The sequence below is a fragment of the Podarcis gaigeae genome (genome assembly GCF_964106915.1).
Source record: "Podarcis gaigeae genome assembly, chromosome: 10".
Taxonomy (NCBI): domain Eukaryota; kingdom Metazoa; phylum Chordata; class Lepidosauria; order Squamata; family Lacertidae; genus Podarcis; species Podarcis gaigeae.
In genome coordinates this window covers 30,046,471-30,069,117 of record NC_139686.1, presented here as the reverse complement: position 1 = coordinate 30,069,117, position 22,647 = coordinate 30,046,471, and the positions used below count along the sequence as shown (strand labels likewise).

The window sequence follows — 22,647 nt, the reverse complement described above, 5'->3', positions numbered from 1 at the left end:
GAGAGAATAACAGAGGCCAACCAGAGAATATTGAGAAGCAAAACAGCTAGTAAGCGTGATCTTTATTGATCTGTTGCAACAGGGTGCTCCCCTGACCGTCAGGAGAGAGGAGGAACCCAGAAAAATGGCATGCAAGGCCTTATAAAGACTTTTGAAATTGCCACCCTGTAGATCAAGACCACCCCCAGAAACATCATACATACACCACAGAAGGGGTTTAACCTTGTCAGCTTCGCCTCTGAGCCAGTGCCACCGACTGGGCTCAACCTCTTCAAACCTAAGACCACCCCCCAGATACATCATACCTACATCACAGAAAAGGCGGTCTAAACAGAAATTTGAATGTTGTTTTTTTCTCTCCTGTCCTTGTTTATCTCCTGTCTGGCAGGTTACTTGATTGGATTGTCTGGGGAGCCTGGCCATTCTTTTGTAGTGATAAATACTTAGTTCCTGGGCCAGGTCACAGGCTCACACCCTATTCATATCTTAAATGTGCCCTTAAGACAGGATTTGTGAGGAAAGAGACAATGGCAGGTTTCCCACTTTGACCTTGCGGAGAAAACATTGGCTCAGTTTAGGAATCAAAATGGTTCCAGGTTGGCCTTCCTGTGCAGATCTACTTAGTATGTACGTGCTTGGTTGGTACACTTATGAACATTACCATATATATAAGACCATAAAATTCCTATCACACCCCTAACACATGAGAGCTGGATTACCACATTTTGAAGAAAGTGAAGGAATACATGTTTACGATCTAAAGATGGAGCCCTCCATAAGACTATGAAGTCCAGAGTGTAAAATTACTTAACTGCACCACAGTTAAAATGTTGCAGGATGGGAAGCATAACCAGGGTTAGGCGTTTTTCCTCCTCACAGATTTAAGCAACAAAGGTTCAGCAAAGGGCACTACATGGCATGAACTGAGTCCTGACAATCCTGTAGAAATGTACAGCTCATGAAATCAATCCTAGAGGAGATAATAATTCTGTAGAAACGTACAGTTCTTGCAGCTCTCCTCTACCAGTAAACCACAACCCAGAAACCTGGGCTTAGCTCAGTTTCCAAAATAGGGTGAAGCTTATATAAAGTTCTGCATTAACAAAGACCACAATGCACACCTAGCTGGCAGGAAAGTCCATTCATAAATAACAGGCTTAGCTTTTAGTTCAAGCTCAGCGTAGGCTCAGCTTAGGTTTTAAATGCAGCTTATTAGCTTAAAGTGTAGGTGCAGACCTCAGTTTGGTTTGAAAAATCAGCCTACAGTTTCAAAAGCTAGAGTGCAAGCATTAAAAACAAGGCAGGCTTACAGTGAACCAAAGCTTTGCCTTCCAGAGGGACTTGTCTTTCTCATTCCTGTTTTCATTCCCTTTTTCATTCCTGTTCACTTTCTATCTGCAAGGGACTCATCTGATCAAAAACCCACATTAGACCACCATTCACTAGAACAACTCCTGTAGTTGATCTACACACCCTTTAAAAAAAAAAGTCCCCTGAGACTATTTGGCTGCAGCACAAATTGGGGGAAGCTAGCCAGGTATATGGCAGTGAAAGCAAGGCTCACAAAGAGCCTAGTTCTCGGCTCAGCCCTACTGACAAGAGAAGCAGGAGTGGGAAAGGAATGAGAATAGGATGTTACCTACTCATTTTGTTTTACTGCTATTTGGCATTATGAGCAACTGGAAGGAAAATCGATTCTGAACTTATTTGTCTTTGCCCTTTGATAGGTATTTTATCTGGTTGCTGTCAATCTGTGTAGATAATGTTTTCCTGCCCTTTTGTCTTATTCTTGATGCAGTTTATCTGGCTAAGTTTGCAGTTCACAATTAGCTGCTGAGGGGATCAGCCTGTGCCCCAACAATTATAATGATATTCATGTGTGAGTGAATCTAGTAGTTCTGGGCAGGGGGAGAAAGAACAGCAGGAGAGGAGCTGCATGTCTTCCTGTTCAGTGAAGTGTTTTCAATTGTATATGTTTTCTTTTTTAAGAAGCGCACTGCTTAAAAGGTCTTGTAATGAAAGGCTTTCTATATCTGAACTAAAGCTTTTGCTGTTGGGGGCAGATACCAAAACAAATGATCTAAAATACTTTTGGTGATATCTAGGGATTGCTATGCTGCCATTTTGACCTGGATGTGATTATTCATGGTTTAATAATATCAAAATTTGACTCCTGGGACATGACTTACACAGCAATGGCCTTGAAAAGCAAATGGAAAATGTAAACTGATATAAAATGCTACCCGCCTGGTTATTCATTTGCGATAGGTGCTGTTTCTTAAACTTTTCATAATCTGCACTGGCTTCCTGTTTCTAGGTTCAGCTCCAAGTGCTGGTTCTGACCTTTGCAACACTTTAAAAAAACATGAGATCTAAATAGTTTTAAGGTCTGCATTCCCCCAAATGTACATCCTTTTGTACTCTGTCCAACATCTGAGTACACTGGCCAAATGAAGTGTGGAGAATACATGCCTACTAAGAACAAGGCCTTCTTGGTTGTGGTGGCAGTTGTATAGTTTGCCACCAGGTCCAAACACTCTGTTCCTAGAGTTCCCAAACTATACTCCAGGGACCATCAGCAGCCCACGAGCTTCATTTAGGCAGTCTCCAGTGTCTGTGGATTTGTGGTTGGAGATGGCTCCTCCATCGCATTAAATATTCTTTTAATTGTATTCGATTTCTTTTGATTTCTTAATACTGTTGGTGTTTTATTGTATTATAATTTAGTTCAAATTGCAATACAGTGCAACATATCATAAATAAAGAAAAAATATAATTAAAAACCATACAGTATCTAGCACAACAAATTACAATTTCTACAACAGGCGGAAAAGTCATTAAGTAGTCTGCAAAGACACTCAGCAATCTTCAAATAGTCTATTGGGGTGGAGAACCACTGATTTAGTTTTTCAGCTTTGATATTTTTTTACTAGTAATAATAATAATAATAATTTATTTATATGCCACCCATCTGACTGGGTTGCTTAATTAAAACATTAAGCGCAGTAAAACATCAAACATTAAAAACTTCCCTATATAGGGCTGCCTTCAGATGTCTTCTAAAAGTCAGTTGTTTGTTTCCTTGACATCTGACAGGATGGCGTTCCACAGGGTATGTGCCACTACCGAGAAGGCCCTCTGCCTGGTTCCCTGCAACTTCACTTCTCACAATGAGGGAACTGCCAGAAGGCACTTAGAGCAGGATCTCAGTGTCTGGGCTGAACAATGGGGGGTGGATATTCTCCTTCAGGTATACAAGGCCCAAGCCATTTAGGGCTTTAAAGGTCAGTACCAACACTTTGAATTGTGCTTGGAAACGTACTGGGAGCAAATGTAGATATTTTAGGACCAGTGTTATATGGTCCTGGTGGCTGCTCCCAGTCACCAATCGCCACATTCTGGACTAGTTGTAGTTTCTGAGTCACCTTCAAAGGTAGCCCCACATAGAGCGCATTGCAGTAGTCCAAGTGGGAGATAACCAGAGTATGTACCACCCTGGCAAGACAATGCGCAGGCAGGCAAGGTCTCAGCCAACATACCAGCTGCCCTGGACACAGAATTGACCTGTACCTCTATGGACAGCTCTTAGTCTAAAACGACTTCCAAGCGGCGTACCTGGTCCTTTAGGGGCCCAGTTACCCCCATCTCCCCCCCATTTTGTGAGCTGCTTCTTTTTCAGTTTTAAAACGGGCTAAAAGTTTAAATTCGAGGGTACTGCTTTTGCTGCTGGGGACTGATACTGCAGTAAGGTTGATACTGTTCTTCTAGGTGTCAGAGAGAAAATTCTGTCTTTGAAAGGACAAGAACAGCTCATGCAAAAGAAGAGCCCGTTTCAGATGTCACCACACTTGCAGAAACCGCTATTTGCAAGAACCACTACTTGCAAAAATTGCAGGCCAGCTGCAGTGTAGAAAAGACAATTAATGTGAAAGACATCAAGGCTAGTTTAAGGATGCTCATCAGTAATTGGAAGGTAAAAAAGGTCTTACTTTCTATTTTTGGTAATGTTTGCAAGATGTGGCTGAAGATGGAACAAAACCCACAAAACTAGTTCAGTACACCTGGGACGCTCCCAGACTCTATCTGATATTCATAATATTGGATTTTAAGTTATTATTGTTATTATTATTAATTATTTATTAAATGTGTATAGCGCACTTCATCCAAAGATCAAAAATACAAAATGAGAACACAAAATACATAATAAAAACAATAGAAACAAACCAACAACCTTCCCTGCCCCCACAAACATGCTTTTGCCTGGTGCCTGAAGATATGCAACGAAGGCTACAGGCGAATCTCCCTGGGGAGAGCATTCCACAAACAGAGAGCCACTGCAGAAAAGGCCCGTTCTCGTGTTGCCACCCTCCAAACCTCTCATGCATGTGGCACCTTAAGAAGGGCCTCAGATTATGAGTGCGGGGTCCAGGTCAGTTCACTTTGAATTGGGCCTGGAAACTAATTGGCAACCAGTGCAGTCAGGCCAGGATCAGTATAATGCAGGCAACTCTTTATTTGCGCAGGGGTTGCATTTTGGACATTCACACCCATCAGCGGAGGGCACACAAGCACGTTCCGCCCTCTTCCGGGTCCAAAATGACCTGTGCATCGGTGGTTGTGCGTCAATGAAATACATGTAGAATGGTCACCACCTGTATGCTCAAACCATCTTGCCTCCATGAGCAACCTGGCTGTTGAATTCTGCACCAGTGGAAGTTTCTGAATCACTGTAGTTTTAGTCATTGAAAAATTGATCCAGGAAGTGGTCAGTTGTTTCTTAACCTACCAGTGGAGTGACCATCCTATCTATATCTAGAAACTGGGTCCCCATGGCCAGTTCATGATTTTTAAAATTGACAATCATTTATAAACTTCTCTTGACAATATTAGTTTTTTATTATGGGGTAACAGGACAATCCTATGCAGTAAATTCAATAGAGTTTACTTCCCAGTATGTGTGCTTAGGAATGAAGTTGTATTGTATGAATATGCTTGGCTAGACGTCTACTGGTTATTCTAGCAACATATTTTTATTTTAAATGTCACTGAAACATTTTATTCAGAGATTTCTTTGTTTACTCAGCATATCTCTTCATTTTATGCGTAGCCTATATGAAATTCTGAATTATTGTTGTTGGCGTCCATCTGTTGGGAGTGCCACGTAATCTGCCTAATTTAGAGGCACCTTCCTGCTTGCCCTGGTTCATGGCTCAAAGGGCTTTGGGTACAGCAGACAATCTGGCAAATAAGAGTTACGTCAGAGCTTCTGCTGGGTCCTATATCACTGTGGGGGTGAGAGCTCTTCTCCTTCCAGCCTGGTGAGTACTTGAAAGCCTCTAAGTTTTCTAAAGAAAGGGAATAAATATAAAAAGCATAATACAAAGACTATTGTTTATCTTCTTGACCTCCTTGGACTCTTCACATAAGTATTAATCTGATGACGGAGACAGGCAAAATACTGCAGCAAAGGGTCTGAATATCTTGTGGATAGTTCTTCTCTTAACGTTGCTTAAATTGGATTTTGGTTTTGGTGTGTTTTGCAACAGTTTCACATTACTGCTGACTCAAGTTGAAATATTTATGCACTGGCATCCCTGGGGCATTTCCCAAACTTTTGATACCTGTGGAACAGGGTTTTAATTCTTTCATTTTTCTTTGATCAAAACTGAATTTCCATCCTAAAGCTTTAATTAAGGGCAAATAATAATAAATAATAAAGGGTAAATGTATACATTGTCTTTGATCCCAGAACCATGGGCAGGAATATTGCTGGGATATTCAGTGCATTTCATATACTGCTGCCTCTCATCATTCTTTGTCCAGTCAGGGACAGGGCCATGATTTCTAGTGATGCTTCTAGAATTCCCTCATACCCTCCAGGTGTCACATGGGCTGCACTGGGGAATTCCTGCCAGTCTTTTTAACACTGGGGATAAGGAATGTGTGGCCAACGGCTGTGTTTGCACTCCAACTCCCATCTGCCCCAGTCAATATGGCCAGTGGTAGGAGATATTTGGAGTTACAGCCCAGCAACCTCTGAGGTGCCACTAGCTCCCCATCACAGCTTATGCCCGCCTTTAGATGAGGTCACCCACTGCCCATAAAGTGGCAGAAAGGGTAGTGAAGGAAACTCTGTGGAGTCCCTGTCTACACAAAGAGGCAAAGAGTGATGGATGCATCCAGGAATGCACCTTAAACTACGGTACTTAGGAAATACTGTATGCTCTGACTCCTCTTATGGTACACTAATGGAAGGGAGGGACTATAGTGGTTGAGCCCATGCTTAGCATGCAGAAGGTTCCCAGTTCAATCCCTGACATCTCCAGGTAGAAATGGAAAGACCACTCTCCAAAATGCTGGAGAGCCAGCCAGCCAGCGAAGACCAGAAAAAGCTAGATGGACCAATGGTCTAACATGGTAGAAAGCAGCTTCTACGTGGTTTACAAGTGATCCTAAGCTACTACCACTTGGCTCTTTACCTTATACATGTTTCCTGCCCTTTGTGGTCAAGTCCACCTTTCTGAGATTTCTAAGAAATCATTGCAAATGGCTCTCATTTTATTTCAGCCACAATGTCATACAAACTATGACAGCTTAAAGAGCAAGCAAGCTAGCCTGCCCACTTTGACCCTTTCCTCCCCATCTTCCTTGCTTGGAAGCATCATGCAATTAGAAATTAATAGGTGCAAGAATCAAAGAGATATAAGCAGAACCGATAATTTTCCTCTTTTATCTGTCTCTCCACGACTTGTTGCCAAGAAAATGAAGCAGAAAGAGCCAAAGTCCACCAGCTCTACTCAGGCAGGCAGCCTGGGTTGCATTCTCCCCAGGATCAAAACGGCATGCTGTTAATGGGTTTCCATCTGATATCTTCTAGTCAGGAGTTAGGCACTATCAGCAGGAGTTGCCGGAAGATAAACAAGGAGCGATCTTCAGAATAGGTTATGGCAAACCTCCAACAGTGCAATAACAACAGCCCTTGGGACTACGACCTAGTTCTCACTGAGTGGTAAGATTTCAAGTGGGAGAATTGTATGACTAAATGATCCTCCATACAGTAATCCTGTGAGCCCTCTGCCTTCAGTGGTATACAGTACTATACAATACTCAGACAAGGGGTTTTACCACTGCAACAAGGCCTAAACATCCAGCTTTCCCGACAACCAGATTGTCTCCAAATCCACCCACTAGGAACACACACACCTTCCTCCTTAATACTGTTGCAAAAGTTGGGTACCACCCCCACCCTCTGCTCAGTGATGGGAAGATCCCAGGGGGTCCCAGGCATTCCCCCCCTCCAGTCTGTGTTACTTTGGCGAATCCCATCACCTCAAACAGACACCCCAACACCTTGGCAATATCTGTCTCCCCAGGCCAAAAGATTCCCTTCAACACCTTTTGTCAGGTTAACAGATTTGCTCTTCACTAGACCAGTCAGACTGGTTTGCATAAGACAGGAAGAATTCCTTGTCTGGCACAGCTTGTAAAGGTAAAGGTAAAGGTAAAGGGACCCCTCACCATTAGGTCCAGTCCTGACTGACTCTGGGGTTGCAGCACTCATCTCGCGAGCCGGCGTACAGCTTCCGGGTCATGTGGCCAGCATGACTAAGCCGCTTCTGGCAAACCAGAGCAGCGCATGGAAACACCATTTACCTTCCCGCTGGAGCGGTACCTATTTATCTACTTGCACTTTGACTTGCTTTCGAACTGCTAGGTTGGCAGGAGCAGGGACCAAGCAACGGGAGCTCACCCCGTCACGGGGATTCGAACCGCCGACCTTCTGATTGGAAAGTCCTAGGCTCTGTGGTTTAACCCGCAGTGCCACCCGCATCCCAAATCTCAATTAATGAAAATCCTACCATTTACTAATTTCTAGGGTTTAGGGGGATCACCCCCCAAAATCTATAACAATACTCTTTCCACTACATCTGCAGGCAGAGAAGGGTTCACTACATTCATGTATTAATTTGAGGAAGGCTCAAGAACTATGGTGATTAAGAAGATACTCAGCATAGGAAAAGACAGGTAAAGCATCTGCTGGGAGAGACTCCTGTCTGAAACCTTGCAGAGCGGTTGCCAGTCAGTGTGGATAATTCTAAGTTGGAGTTTTGCCCTTCAGGCATAGATGTTCTTCAGCAGTTTTTAAGATGAAGGAAATTCCTTCATGTCCAGACACAATTATCTATGCCTGAAGAAAAGAAAAACAACCCTCTAAATTTGCAACTAGTAAAACTTATCAAGTGGAAAGCATTTAATGTATCCTATTACAAAGGTTTTTTTAAAAAACAACAACAAGAATTTGCTTTAATAATAAAAAGGGAGCAGCTTGAAGTAGGTTTAATAAAGAGACCCAGACAGAGGTTATCAAAAAAGGCCAGAAAACCTTGTTCTGTTTCTTAATGCTTGTGAAACATGAAGACCTTTGGCAAAGTGCATTCACAGCTATCCTAGTAGGAATACACCTGGGCCATTAAATTCAGAATGATTTTCAGAATGACAACCCTGGGCATCAAAGGAAATGCAGACCAAAATGTTCCAGTGAAATAAATGCTGCTTCCAAAGTAACAAGGCAACAAACCTATGCATGTGCATAGGCAACTTCCAAGAAAGGCTCATTGACTTTAAAAGGAGAGACTTACGATCCGGTAAGTGTGCATAGGATTGCAGGCTAAATGAGTTATGTCAAATTAAAACCATAAATCAGTAGAGATCTCTAAGATGTAATAAGTTTCAAGCCAGAGGGTGTGAGGCTGCTTACTTAAACTCCAGTTTGGGGGTCAAGAACAAGTTGCCAGAGTTTCTTTCGAAATTTTTATGCACGACATTTAATTATGTGCATAATTATTTTTATACACAACATTTAATTATGAAGGCAGTGGACAGTATGGGGAGGTCTATGCAAGCTAGGGATCAGAAAATGAGGAAGGAAGGGGACAGGGCAGAAGATGACCAGCAGAAGCAGAGACTAAAGTTATCTTACATCTCCTTCCTCTACCTTATGAAGCAATTCATTTCCAGATAAAAGAGAAGTAGCATTGCACAGCAGATAGAATGGTTTGCCTCCATTAAGAACTCTCTAGACAAGGCACTATTTCTTCCACTCAGCTCTCCATTGGCAATACAGGCATAAAACTGGCCTATCTTACAAGGCTAGCATAGGGCTGACCAAGAATGTGTGTGAAAAAGTGATCTGAGCTATATAGCCGGTTATTATTGAAAACCAAGGACAAAGTTTCTTTCCTGAAGCCAAGACAGCTAATGCCAGCAGTTGTTTGTGTAAGTATCATTGCCAATAAGAACAAGACTGCCTATTCACCTAAAACCGCAAGCCAGGGGTCAGCAAACTTTTTCAGCTGTGGGCTGGTCCACTGTCCCTCAGATCTTGGGGAGGCCGGACTATTTTTTTTGGGGGGGGGGGGAATGAACGAATTCCTATGCCCCACAAATAACCTAGAGATGCATTTTCAATAAAAACACACATTCTACTCATGTAAAAACAAACTGATTCTCGGACTGTCCGTGGGCTGAATTTAGAAGGTGATTGGGCTGGATCCGGCCCCCGGGCCTTAGTTTGCCTATCCATGCCCTAAGCTTTGGGGCACCCTTTGGCTAGATGGCCTTAGCAGGCTTGCCAGCCCAAGTAGCCCTATCAGTGTTGCTGCTGCCCATTCTCTTGCTCCGTGTCTCAGCTCAGTCTGCGCCACTGCCCAAAAAGAGAAGGCAAGGTGACACAGGCTGTTTCTCCTGTCGGGACCCATCAGAAGACAGGTGAACCAGCAACATGAGCAAGGAGTAGCAGCAGAATCAGGGGACTGTCAGTTGATTCCTGCTGGGATATAAGTGTCGCTCGAGGCCACAGGCTTCCAATTCTGGCCCTGCATTTAACTATTAGATCCACTTGCCCAAACAAAATTTATCTCTGCCCATAGCTCCTCTTGTCCAGTCTCCTGCTGACGAGATAGCAATAGAACCACACTGTTTCTGTCCACCCAAGTGTCCCTCCTAATAACCTTTCTCATTCCATGCCACCAATTAGTGATATTGCCGTGCACACAAAATATAACCTCACCCGAGCCACCTCAGAGGCCAAGAAACATTACTTCCAACAGTGCACACAAACTCCTTTGTTCACCAAGGCAACGTATTAAAAAGCAGGGATCAGCAACCTTTTTCAGCCGTGGGCCGGTCCACCGTCCCTCAGTCCATGTGGTGGGCCGGACTATATTTTGGAAAAAAGAAAGAACGAATTCCTATGCCCCACAAATAACCTAGAGATGCATTTTAAATAAAAGGACACATTCTACTCATGTAAAAAAACACTGATTCCCGGACCGTCCGCAGGCCGGATTGGGAAGATGATTGGGCCGCATCCAGCCCATGAGAGTCTGCCACATTCTCAGTCTGCCGCTCAGCTAAGAAGGGGATAAAAGCCCATTTTTCACTTACGGCTAGCTGGTCCAAGCAGAGAAGCCTTGATGGAGCTCCACTGGAAGGCAGGAGTGCTGCTCACATGACACCAAGTAGTTCTGGTGCAAGAGATGAGCCCCACTTAGATTGGTGGTGGTTAGGCCTCAAACTTTCCCCACTGTTTCCTTATAACTACAACTGGGCCTAGGCCCGTGGATGTCACATTGTGAAAGACTCTTTTCATAGCATCCTGCTTGCAATCTTTTTTTGTTAAAAAGTTTGAAGACATTGGGAAGCACAGGAAAGCAGAAGCTTTCACAACTTGGTAGCAATAGTACTGGTATTTCGCCCTCTGTTATAAACACATATACCACAACGAGGACTTCTGAAGAAAGCCCAGAAGTCCCTTTTCACAGCCGCAGCATTGAACACTACTGATAATAATTTTTATTAGTTTTCAATCACTATCCAATAATAGCCTCATTATAACAATACCAATTTATAATACAATTACTAATACAATTACTAATACCAGTCATTCAAATACTGAATTATATAATTTAGGTGCCCCCCCCACATGCTAGAATGGATGGTTTGAGGATTTTATTTCTGCGTTCCAAAACACTGAACACTATTATGGGTCATGACCATTGAAACATTGTTCTAAAAATATGAGGCAATCTCTCTGTTTCTCCCCCCCCCCCCTCTCACACACATACAAAATTTTACAACATATGAGTATAGACCCTGGCCCAAATAGGATTATTTGATGAGGATACACAATTGTTCAAAGGAGGGCTTGCTTACCTTAAATTAACAGGTTTTTGAAAACTTGAATAATCATGGGCCTGTGGATAATTAGAAAGACAGAAGCACAGCACTAAAATCCATAAATTGGCAGTTCAGCTTGGGGTTTATTTAGATATAGGAGCCCCCACTGATAACCCCCCCCCAAATGCTTCTGCATCGTCAGTGCCATTTTTTTAGAAAAAGAGGTGCCAGGACTCATCATGAACACCTCCCTTGTTCTCTTATGATGGCAATGGTGCCCACCTGAGAGGTGCTGGAACTGAGTTATGGCTGGGAAAAAGCCCTGGGGCATATACCTCACACTCTTAACTAGGGCTGCCATACGTCTGGAATTTCCCGGACATAGCCGGGATTCATCCGCCAAAAATGTTGTCCTTGGCCTAATTTCCGGAAATTGGCTCAATAACTTTGCCAAACCTTTGTGTCCAGATTTTCACTTTTTGAAATATGGCAACCGTACTCTTAACCATCACACAAGTTCTCAAAGAGAACTTGCCTGGTGGGCAACTTTGTTGTTAAATCTGAATTCACCTCTGAGAGTATATATAGCATATAGCACACACTAGAAACCTTGGTTTCTAATCTGGATTTGACCTACCCACTGGCAGATGGATTCATATCCTAGGGTTCCAGTTGTCTCTCTCCCCTGTGGGAGACATCACTGCAATAAAAAATTCTTTCATTGGGAAAACTTGAATTATAGAAACTATTTGTCATAGCACCCCAAAGCTATCAAATTAAGATCAGCCTGCCCTGCTCCTAACCACACACAGAGTCACCTCCGCATCCTCACATACCAGAGATTCCTCATCTCAGAGAGGAAGAAACACTTGGCCTCTGGGTGGGCTGACATTCTGTAGCCTTCTCTCCCATTTTTCCTTTTTCCATTTCCTGAGATCAACATTGCAATGCAAGAAATGCCTCTGAATTGCAGGCGCGTGAGGCCAAAGTTCATCCAATGAAGCAATCAAGACATTTCTCCTTCACCCACAATTAAGAGAAAAACAATGCACAGGTAGAAAGGAGACAACAGACCGCAGGGCTAGTCTAAGTCACTTTGTTGTCTGAGACAAAGGAGATGGTCTGTTCCACACACAGAAGCTGCCAGCTGACTCTTAATTCAACAATGGTGATGGGGTAGTGCACCTAAAGCAATGGGCTAGTATAGCAGAACCAGGACATGCCATGTAGTAGTCAACCATTTCCCCTCAGTTGGAGGACAGAGCTGTGTAAGGGAGGCTTAGGGAGATCGGAAAAGAGGCTGCCACCATTGCCTCCAGCAGCTGCTGCCTGAACATGAACCAGTACTGACCGAACGTATGAAAATCAGAGAACTTAAAGGATCTTCCCACCCCCCAAAATAACTATGGAAGGTCTCCTATAACACCTAGATGAAACTGCTGAGTGGGGTTATCTGGAGTTTTGGAGTACATTGTCAGCAATATGATGACAACACACAGCTTTACTTCTCCTTTACATCTGCAGGTATGGCTGTGCAGGATCTCTGTCTTTCCTTGGTAAGGGGCTGGATGAAAGCCAAGCTAAAGCTCAATCCAGGTAAGTGAGGCACTGCACCCCTATCTGGACAAGGATAGCTTAATTACTGTTGTTTATGCTCCGTTAACGGCTGGGTTAGATTACTGCAACACATTATATGCAAGGGCTGCCTCGGAAGGCGGTTCAGAAACTTTAGCTGGTATAAAATTTGGTGGCCGGGTTGCTCATGGGGGCAAGATGGTTTGAACATATTGTACTGGCTGCCAATTACAGTGGTACCTCGGGTTAAGAACTTAATTCATTCTGGAGGTCTGTTCTTAACCTGAAACTGTTCTTAACCTGAGGTACCACTTTAGCTAATGGGGCCTCCTGCCGCCGCTGCAAAATTTCTGTTCTCATACTGAAGCAAAGTTCTTAATCCGAGGTACTATTTCTGGGTTAGTGGAGTTACAGATAGGTAGCCGTGTTGGTCTGCCATAGTCAAAACAAAAAAAATTCCTTCCAGTAGCACCTTAAAGACCAACTAAGTCAGTTCTTGGTATGAGCTTTCGTGTGCATGCACACTTCTTCAGATACACTGAAACAGAAGTTTCCAGACCCTTCTATATAGTGAGAAGGTGGGGAGGGGTATTACTCATGGGTTAGTGGAGTCTGTAACCTGAAGCGTCTGTAACCCGAGGCACCACTGTATTATTTCCCTTCACTATGGAGGTTTTGGGGTGGGCTATAATTTTAAAAATGCAACTGTTAAAATAAAGATCAGTTAAAACAAATCACAGAATAAAAGGGTAGGTCCTAAAATATACGAGTTGTCAAAGGCTAGGGGTAAAGAGGCACATCTTCAACATTCAATGAAAACTCCATAATAAAGGTGCCAGACACACCTCTGTGAGGAGGGGGCGATTCCACAGTTTAAGGGGTGCCACAAGGGTTGCCCTCCCCTGAGCCACCATCACCTCCAAACTTCTGAAGTCAGTGGAACTACCAGAAAGATCCCCTCTGCCTGTCTTCAAACAAGTGAGCCTGTGGGGAAGGCACAACAAGCCCTACAATCAGCAAAATATTACTAGTTTGTGCTGTGGCGAACATTAGGTGGTGTATTCAGATACATATGTCGGGTCAACGATGTACTGAGACAGTTTCATGGTTGTCATGAAGTTTTGGCTCAGCCTCAGCATGGATATTGGAAGTCCCTCAATACAATCATGAAAGCGTTCTCCATCACCACATTCAATATTACATTCTGCCAGCTTGGTGAAGGAGTTTATAGTACAGTAAGGTAGACAGTGGACTAACAACATCCCCTTTCTGTCTCACTGGCCACAAACACCACAAACCATCACTTGAACCCAGAGACAGTGTGTATCAGTCTCATAGTGAGGGAGATGGGTTTTTTTTAAAATGGGTGTTAGTGACCTCCCTTCCCTGCCTCTCTGACCTATAGAGTGGTGTTGTACTGAGCACCCAGGCAGACACAGCTGGGTTAGAGATGGGGAATCTGTGGCCTTCCAGATGTTGGACTCCATTATCCCTGATCATCATTGGCCATACTGGTTAGGGCTGATTTGGTTTAGAGTCCCACAAGGAGGGCCACAGGTTCCTCATTCCTGATTTAGTGATTTCAGCATGTAACAATCAACTGAGCCAGTTAAGAGATTAGAAACCCATGCTTTTTTTTTTTTTAGGTCAGCAATTCAATGAGCACCTTTTCCTGCAGCAGAATTTTGATTGCTAATAGTATAACACAGTCCTGTTACCTGGTAACCAAGAAACAGAAGCCAGAATTAAGCTACGGCAGAGAAGAGTCTGGGTTGTTTCCCAATGACTTCTATGGGGCACAACATAAACAAACCTTATGGGAGGGGCATGTAATTGTTTTTGTTCATTACTATGTTTTGTGTGTTTCTATTGTAAATAAAATGCAGTGATCCTTGGATGAAGGGTGGTATAGAAATTTATTAAGTAAAAAAATAAAAATGTAAGGAGACTGGGAAATGAGAAAACATCTTCTCCAACTTCAAGATACTGGGGTCACCAATCACAGGGAGCAGATTGACGTCTCCAACTAGCATCCCTGAATGCATCCTTGATTTTCTTTCCCACTTAAGTCAATGGTTCTGGCACTTGAGACATGGTCAAGGTAGGGCAAAGCCCGCCTTCTACTTGTGACACTGAGTCCCACTGAGTAGGGCCCTTCCAATACATAGATTCACTTTCCATCATACCCTTTCTAGTATGAGTAGCCAACATGGTGCCCTCCAGATAACCTGGAACTACAACACACATCAACCACAGCCAGAAAGACCAATAGGGATGATGGGTTCTGTAGCCCCAAAACATCTGGAGGGAACCATACTGACTACTCCAACCAACATCATAATGGCTCGTATTCTGCTAGCTGCTATTCTCTAATAATTTTTCAAGAAACAAACTCTCTTCAAATTATTACCTGAATTAAGACACCTAAATCTCCTTCTGAAAATTAAACCATTTTACAGGTTCATTCAACAGACAGCTGTAATTTATTTCGTACATGGGGAAATGACTGGATCTAAGCTATTTTAGATCTAAGCTATTATAAATCTGTGCTTATTGTCATTTTCCTAAGCAGTAAGAAACTGGGGCCAAGAGCAGTAATACACTAGAGGTTATCTTCTCCTTCCCTAGAATTAGGCTTTTTTATTGTTCAGAATTATCAAGTGATTTATACCATCCTGTCCTCACATCCGAAACATAATGGAACTTTAGTAAACAGGTCAACAATTACTGACATTGATGTTCACCTTGGGAGCTGAGCAAACAAAGGATGCAAACAACTTGATGTTATTCCTTACCAAGAAACTGCCCTTACAAGACATTCTCCAATATGTGATCTGGAAGCACAAGAAAGTAATTGGGATGTGTCGTGCACTCAGATGTCTGTGCACACCAGTATAAGACACTTGAAAAATGAAACAGCAACCTGGGAACCACAGAAACTACTTATGTTCTAAGACATTTCTGCACCTGAGGCAGAAAATATAGAGAGGCTTTGCTCCTCATCCTGCTGCCCACCGGTAGTGAGAATAATAAAAATACCTATAATATTTTTAAATTAGTTTCCAAAGATTGCTTGAGGACTCCTTTTGGCCTAACGGATGTTGCCTTAGAAAAATAAAACTTAAAATTATAAGAATGAAAACATTAGGAGTGTAATTATGCGCTCGTGAATAAGCCCCACTGAACATATTGAGACCTTTGAGCAATTGTGCTGTAGGTGTTTACCTTTTAAACTTTAGAGGGTGTCTCAAAATGGCTTTAGGAATGGGTTTTTCCTCTTTAGTGATGCCAGTGGGTGTCTGCAGACCCAGTATGCCCTGTCCTTCAAAGGGAAATGAGGACAGATTGTAGTGATGGGGCAAGTGATGTTCTACTTATCTCTTCCTACCCTACCCTGCTGAAATAACCACCTTGGGGTGGGGTTGCTGGTAAAATGAGTTTACCCCACAACTGATGTGCTAATTTTCAAAATATCACATGTATATTGTACAAGTGGCAACTGCATGTTTCCAGTGCAAGGAAATGATTCTTAAGAACACACAGGTTAAATGTCAAATTCATTCTACACTAGCAACACAACCATATGTAGTTCTATTATGTTTCTGCACACTAAGAGACTGGGTTCTGAACTCCACCTCTACCCCAAGCCAAAAAGAATACAGTGGCACCTTGGTCTACGAACTTAATGTGTTCCATAAGTCCGTTCTTAAACCAAAGCGTTCTTAAACCAAGGCATGCTTTCCCATAGCAGCGGGGGACTCAATTTACAAATGGAACACACTCAACAGGAAGTGAAACATGTTCTGCTTCCAAGACAAAGTTCACAAACCAAAACACCTACTTCCAGGTTTGCAGCATTCTTAATCCAGGTTGTTCATAAACTAAGCTGTTCTTAAACCAAGGTACCAGACGAAATTAATTCGTTCCGCAAGTTTTTTCTTCTTGCGAGTTTTTCGTCTTGCGAAGCACGGTTTCCCATAGGAATGCATTGAAAATCAATGAATGCGTTCCTATGGAGACCGTCCGGGGACAGAGGGGAAGCGCCGCGCGCCTTCCCCTCTGTCCCCGGACCTGTTTTAAAGCAAGGGGCAGCGGGGAGAACACGCGTTCCCCTCTGTCCCCGGAGATTGCGGGGCTGGCAATGGGGAGAAGCGATCTTCTCCCCGCCGCCCCTTGCTTCAAAGAGGTCCGGGGACAGCAGGGAAGACGCGCTGCGCTTCCCCGCTATCTCCGGAGCTTGCGGGGCAAGCTTCGTTTTGCGAAGCAAGCCCATAGGGAAATGCGTCTTGCGAAGCGTCTAAGAAAACGAAAAACTCCTTCGTCTAGCGAGTTTTTCGTCTTCCGAGGCGTTCGTCTTGCGGGGTACCACTGTACTTCCTTCCAGAATGAAGTAACCAACAGGCCTGCCTTTCTTTTAGCTGACTGCCCTGAAGTAACCCCAAAACTGTTTGACTAACAAATGTGTATTAAAAATCGTGATGGCTTCTTCTTCTATGGTTCTATGGATGTGTTGGACTACAACTCCCATGATCCCTGACCACTGGCCAAGCAGGTTGGGGTTGATGGGAGTTGCAGTCCAACAGGGGCTACAGGTTCTCTCTTGCTGCTCTAAGGAAAAGCTGCTTTAGACAATGTGAAGTGGAGAAACAGGGCAGGGATGCTTAACTCCCTATTACCCACTATTTTGAGTCTGACCAAACTGCGGGAGGCAGTGGAAGACAGGAGTGCCTGGCGTGCTCTGGTCCATGGGGTCACGAAGAGTCGGACACGACTAAACGACTAAACAACAACACCCACTATTTTCTGCTACAACTCTTCACCTTCTTTATTTCTTCCTTGAAAAAAGATACATTTTTGTTTGATCAAAGTGGAGTTGGTCCCATCCAGTCACTTCCTTCTGTGCACAGACATCTAAATACAAACCGGTTCTCTCTTGTAAAATTCTCCTTTGTCATATTAACAGAGAGTCAGTCTTTGATTGGATTATGTCGCCCTGGCAGGTCAGTTCAGGCTGAAAACACATCCTTCTTTTACTGCCGTTTCTTCTCTGAAGAACTCCATGTTTATGCCCTTTTATTTTTCACTTTGCATTTGACTTAATGAGGCCATATATCTTCGTTTTGGTACGGAATGTTTAGTTGTGTTTTGAGGACTAATCCTCCGGGCCAGATACAACATTTTTAAAAAGCTGTTCTTAAAGACAAAGCAAGAAGTTATCTGTTCTTGTTTAAGCCCTACTTCCCAATGAATGCCCATAAAGATACTTTAGTGCTTGTTTTTCAAATCAGGAAACCAACTTGGCTTTAATGGCTTCTGCTGTGTCCAACCAGATCAGGCCACTTCAGTATTGCTGCTGTAGCAACTTTCTTTGGGATAATTGGGACGTAACCACCCAAAAGTCACAAAAGGAGTCTGACTTGGGGAGGGGGGCAGTGGAATGAGGTACAAAGACATTTTAAAGGGCATAATGTTTCAACAGTTTCAATGATTTCCTAGATCAAGTAGTCTTGAAGGAGCTCCTGTAATTTTGCTACGGTTACAAAGCACCTTTGCGGGAGGGAGGGTTGTTTTAAAATTGGCCTTTAGAAAGCAAAGCAGTTTTCTTAATGGATGGCTTTTCTGTGGGGCAGGTTTCTGGAAAGAGGGGCTCAGAAAGTGGAAGGCACTGCAAAGCAAAAATGACAGGATCACTGCTGGGGGCGGGGGCAGCAACAAACACACACATACCCTGGTCACTTGAGGTTTGGCAGCAGGATCACTTTCCCACAGTAGCAGCTCTATTACTGTTTTGGAATAGAGCAGTCACTCCACCTCCCCTTCCCTCTCACCCCCTTCCCTTTCTGTCTGCACGGGTCCCAACTTGGCTCCTTCTCTGCTTCAATGAATGTTTGGGGAGAAGCCAATCCTATGCAAAAAGCATTCCCTGTCGCTCTCTCTCTGAACCCCCCTCCCACTCACTACACACACACAGACAGGGGGAAACCTGACTCCACACTTTAATCTAAGGGGGTCTCTCTCTCTCTTCCTTAACCCCACCCTTTCCTCTAATCACAATCCAAAGGTAGCAGGGGAGCAAAGCCCCTTCCAGTATGCATTACTTTTGCTCGAGGGAGATTTACTTGATCCAAGAAGTGGCCTTATTTATTTTTCCAGCCTTCTTTTGTTCTCCATTTCCTACTCCTGAGCTCTGGCAAGACCCAGCAAATCACCTCATCCCCAGCAATTCTATAAGATTAACACACACACCCCACACACATTTTTAAGAATGATGCCGTTAGCCAATGGGAGAAATAATGAAATACCCCACACTAGGGATGGCCATGGAATCTGTTTTAAATGGATTTATTTATACATGGAATTTGGAGGTTCTGATCAGACTGTGTTTTGCTCACATCACTGCTTCTTGTGTAATATGCCAATTTATGTCCAAGCTGTGTGTGCATTGTTGTGGTTGTTTAAAAGTCCAACTAATTATGTGCAAAATTAAATTGGGGGGGGGGGGAATCTAAAGCTTCATGCTGTACTATATTTATCCAGCACAATTCCACCCACTCACACAGTTATACATATTGTTGTATGATGTGCTGGTTATTTTAGGAAGCCAGGAGTGGATATGTATACATCATTATATGTATAATAGTTCATATATGAGAACTGTTAGTATTTTTTAGCAAAAGGGTCCTTATGAAGATTAGGAAGCAAGACAGGAATTAGAAAAAATCCATGCAGATAAACTCGTCATTTGAGATTTGCAAAAAATTCCATCCCTCCCTGGGCTGCCACATATGTAACCAACAAAGTCTGATGAGTTGACTTAAAAGAGGATGTACTGCCCACCTAATAGATTTCTGCTTGGGCGATATCCATCTTCTTGCAAATAATGGCCTTGCAGCTATAGAACCCTAACCAATAGGATTAAAGTTCTGTAGAAGCTAGCTAGTTAACAGTTTCTGCACAGTAGTGACCGGCACAACATACCCCCAAACCAGGTTTTACAATTGCTAAGCCTAAAGCGAACATTTTGTAGCATATTAAACTCACAAGCAAGGTTTAGGCACTGAGTTTTAAGAAACCTCTCAGTAATTTCAGAGGAAAAGGGGGGATATACACTGAGGGTCTTTGAACTATGATAGAAGTATCGTCCACATGATTCAAGCCAAGTGCAGATTTGGCAAAGATTCCCCTGAATCTACATTCTCAGCACACCAAATTTGAATATATCTCAGAATTGCCTCCTCTAGAGATGTATGTTTTTGACCTCAGATATAACCTTCTAATAGTAGGTGGCGAGAAAGCCAGGAGGACTAGGATCGTGTTCACACCATACATTGAAAACACTATGTTACTACCTTTAACAGTTGTGGCTTCCCCCAAGGAATTCTGGGAGCTGTAGTTCAGTAAGATAGCTAAGAGTTGTTAGGAGGCCCCTATTCCCCTCACAGATCCACAATTCCTGTAGTTTCCTGTGAAGAGGGATCTATTGTTAATGTGGCTAATTTTCATACTCAAGATCATACTCATTACAGAGTGGGCTTCAAGCTGTCATGCGCCACCACCCTTCAGGCAGGGATGTGAAAGTGCAGTTTTAGTGGCAGGAAATGCTGTGGTCAGATTTTGTTCACAGTGTGCTGCCCATGATGCAATAACTTCACCCTTGGGATTTGAGAATTGTTTCCAAAAGAACACAGAGTCTATGCAGCATTAAGCACAAACTACTTTCTGGAGACAATGGGTGTTATGTACTGAGTTGAATAGGATCTAAAATGCAGCAATCTGATTGGTCCTAGAACAATAGGATTCAGAATGCAGCAGTCTGATTGGTCCTAGAACAATGCAGCAGTATGATTGGTCTGCAGGAGCCACCCAATCCAGCTCCAGATAGAAGTGAATCCACAACCTGATTGGCCTTCAGGAGAATTCCGGAATTAGCCAATCACGTGCAGCCCATTGTGTAAATAATGTATTTAAAGCAGATACTTTGAGGGGACTTCCATTCCTCCTCACCACTATGAGCTGAATAAAGAGCATGAAATCCACTCTCGACTCTATTTCAATGGACACCCTACAACCTAGGAAGATAGCAGCGCCTTATACCAGAACCTGGGACGCAGGTGGCGCTGTGGGTTAAAGCCTCAGCGCCTAGGACTTGCCGATCGAAAGGTCGGCGGTTCGAATCCCTGCGGCGGGGTGCGCTCCCGCTGCTCGGTCCCAGCGCCTGCCAACCTAGCAGTTCGAAAGCACCTCCGGGTGCAAGTAGATAAATAGGGACCGCTTACCAGCGGGAAGGTAAACGGCGTTTCCGTGTGCGGCTCTGGCTCGCCAGAGCAGCGATGTCACGCTGGCCACGTGACCCGGAAGTGTCTCTGGACAGTGCTGGCCCCTGGCCTCTTGAGTGAGATGGGCGCACAACCCCAGAGTCTGTCAAGACTGGCCCGTACGGGCAGGGGTACCTTTACCTTTACCTTATACCAGAACCTGCCTTACAAGGGCAGGAGCCATAGCTCAGTAGAAGAGAACATGCAGGAAGCCAAAGGTTCAAACTCCAGCATCTCCAAGCAGGGCTGGGGGAAAACACTTTTTCTGAAATCCCAGAGAGCCGCTGTCAGGCTGTTTAGAGAATACTGAACAAGACAGACTGAGAAAGGAGAACATGTCAAACCTTCAGAACATTTCAGTCTACCAGAACACTCTGCCACTGATACCAAGGTGGACATACTTGAGCAAAGGAATTTCAAACATAACATTCACACAGCGCAGTTGCATAAATGTTACAATCCAGTCTTGTTAGCCCTTTTGACAGATCTGAAAAAGGCTGGAGTTACAACAATGGAGCAGCAACATTTACAGAGCTAACCAAATCAACATAAATTGTATTAGATACTATGTTTCCATTTTTCCACAGCATCACTTAAATAATTAAAGGTGAAAAAGTTTTCCAAATGCTCTTTTTAAGCACCTGTTTTAAGCCCATTTTATTGCCTCCTTATGAATGCAAATGGGGAATTTATGATAGATAATAGTACAGTAATTGACCCTTGGGTAGCCTCTCAATCGACCCATTTCAGTTTCTGTTCTCACAAGGTGAGGGGGGGACTTCAATTACTAGTGTCCTCTCAATTTTTAATAGCAAAAAAGAAGATGGGGGAAAAGAAACGAGCAATTAAGCCCTCCCCACACACAGGAACAGAAACTGACACGGTGGGGATAGGATATCACTAATCCTCCTCCTACAGTCATTGAGAAGGAAATCAGGCCAGCTCTACAAAGGGAGAAGCTTTAATAAGCATTATTGGAAACCTTTGCTGAATGGGGCATAAAGGTAAAGGTACCCCTGCCCGTACGGGCCAGTCTTGCCAGACTCTGGGGTTGTGCGCCCATCTCACTTAAGAGGCCAGGGGCCAGCGCTGTCCGGAGACACTTCCGGGTCACGTGGCCAGCGTGACATCGCTGCTCTGGCGAGCCAGAGCTGCACACGGAAACGCCGTTTACCTTCCCGCTGGTAAGCGGTCCCTATTTATCTACTTGCACCCGGAGATGCTTTCGAACTGCTAGGTTGGCAGGCGCTGGGACCGAGCAGCGGGAGCGCACCCCGCCGCAGGGATTCGAACCGCCGACCTTTCGATCGGCAAGTCCTAGGTGCTGAGGCTTTAACCCACAGCGCCACCTGCGTCCCATACTCTGGAATTAACACAGAAGGAGTTTGGCCATAAGAAAGGGCCCTGCTGGACAACTGGGTGCTTTATCAAGTGTTTGTGTAGAACCTCCCATTTTAATTCGGCTTCCAGCTAATTGAGGAAAAGCAATGCCTCAGCAGCACTCAGGAAAAGGAATCTAGAATGGAACCAGCCTTTTGTCTCACGGCATGCTGATATTTTGCTGCAGTGTACCCAGAGG

The 22,647-nt window shown here is 43.8% G+C and overlaps 1 protein-coding gene and 1 long non-coding RNA gene across 3 annotated transcripts in view; one reads left to right on the top strand and one right to left on the bottom strand.

Annotated features, from left to right (window-relative positions):
* Positions 1 to 22,647, bottom strand: part of MGAT3 (beta-1,4-mannosyl-glycoprotein 4-beta-N-acetylglucosaminyltransferase) — a 48,002-nt gene that overhangs the window by 7,943 nt on the left and 17,412 nt on the right. Inside the window, exon 1 of one of the 2 annotated variants that reach the window (XM_083701741.1) lies at positions 10,447 to 10,878. The exons of the other annotated variant lie outside the window; for it this stretch is intronic. The gene's annotated coding sequence lies outside the window, so the exon portion shown is untranslated. Of the gene's footprint in view, positions 1 to 10,446; positions 10,879 to 22,647 lie in introns of those variants that run through there. 2 annotated transcript variants of the gene reach the window in all.
* Positions 9,474 to 16,151, top strand: LOC310826646. Its single transcript, XR_014555907.1, has 3 exons — positions 9,474 to 9,768; positions 12,703 to 12,774; positions 16,037 to 16,151. It is a non-coding gene; the product is annotated as an uncharacterized lncRNA (long non-coding RNA).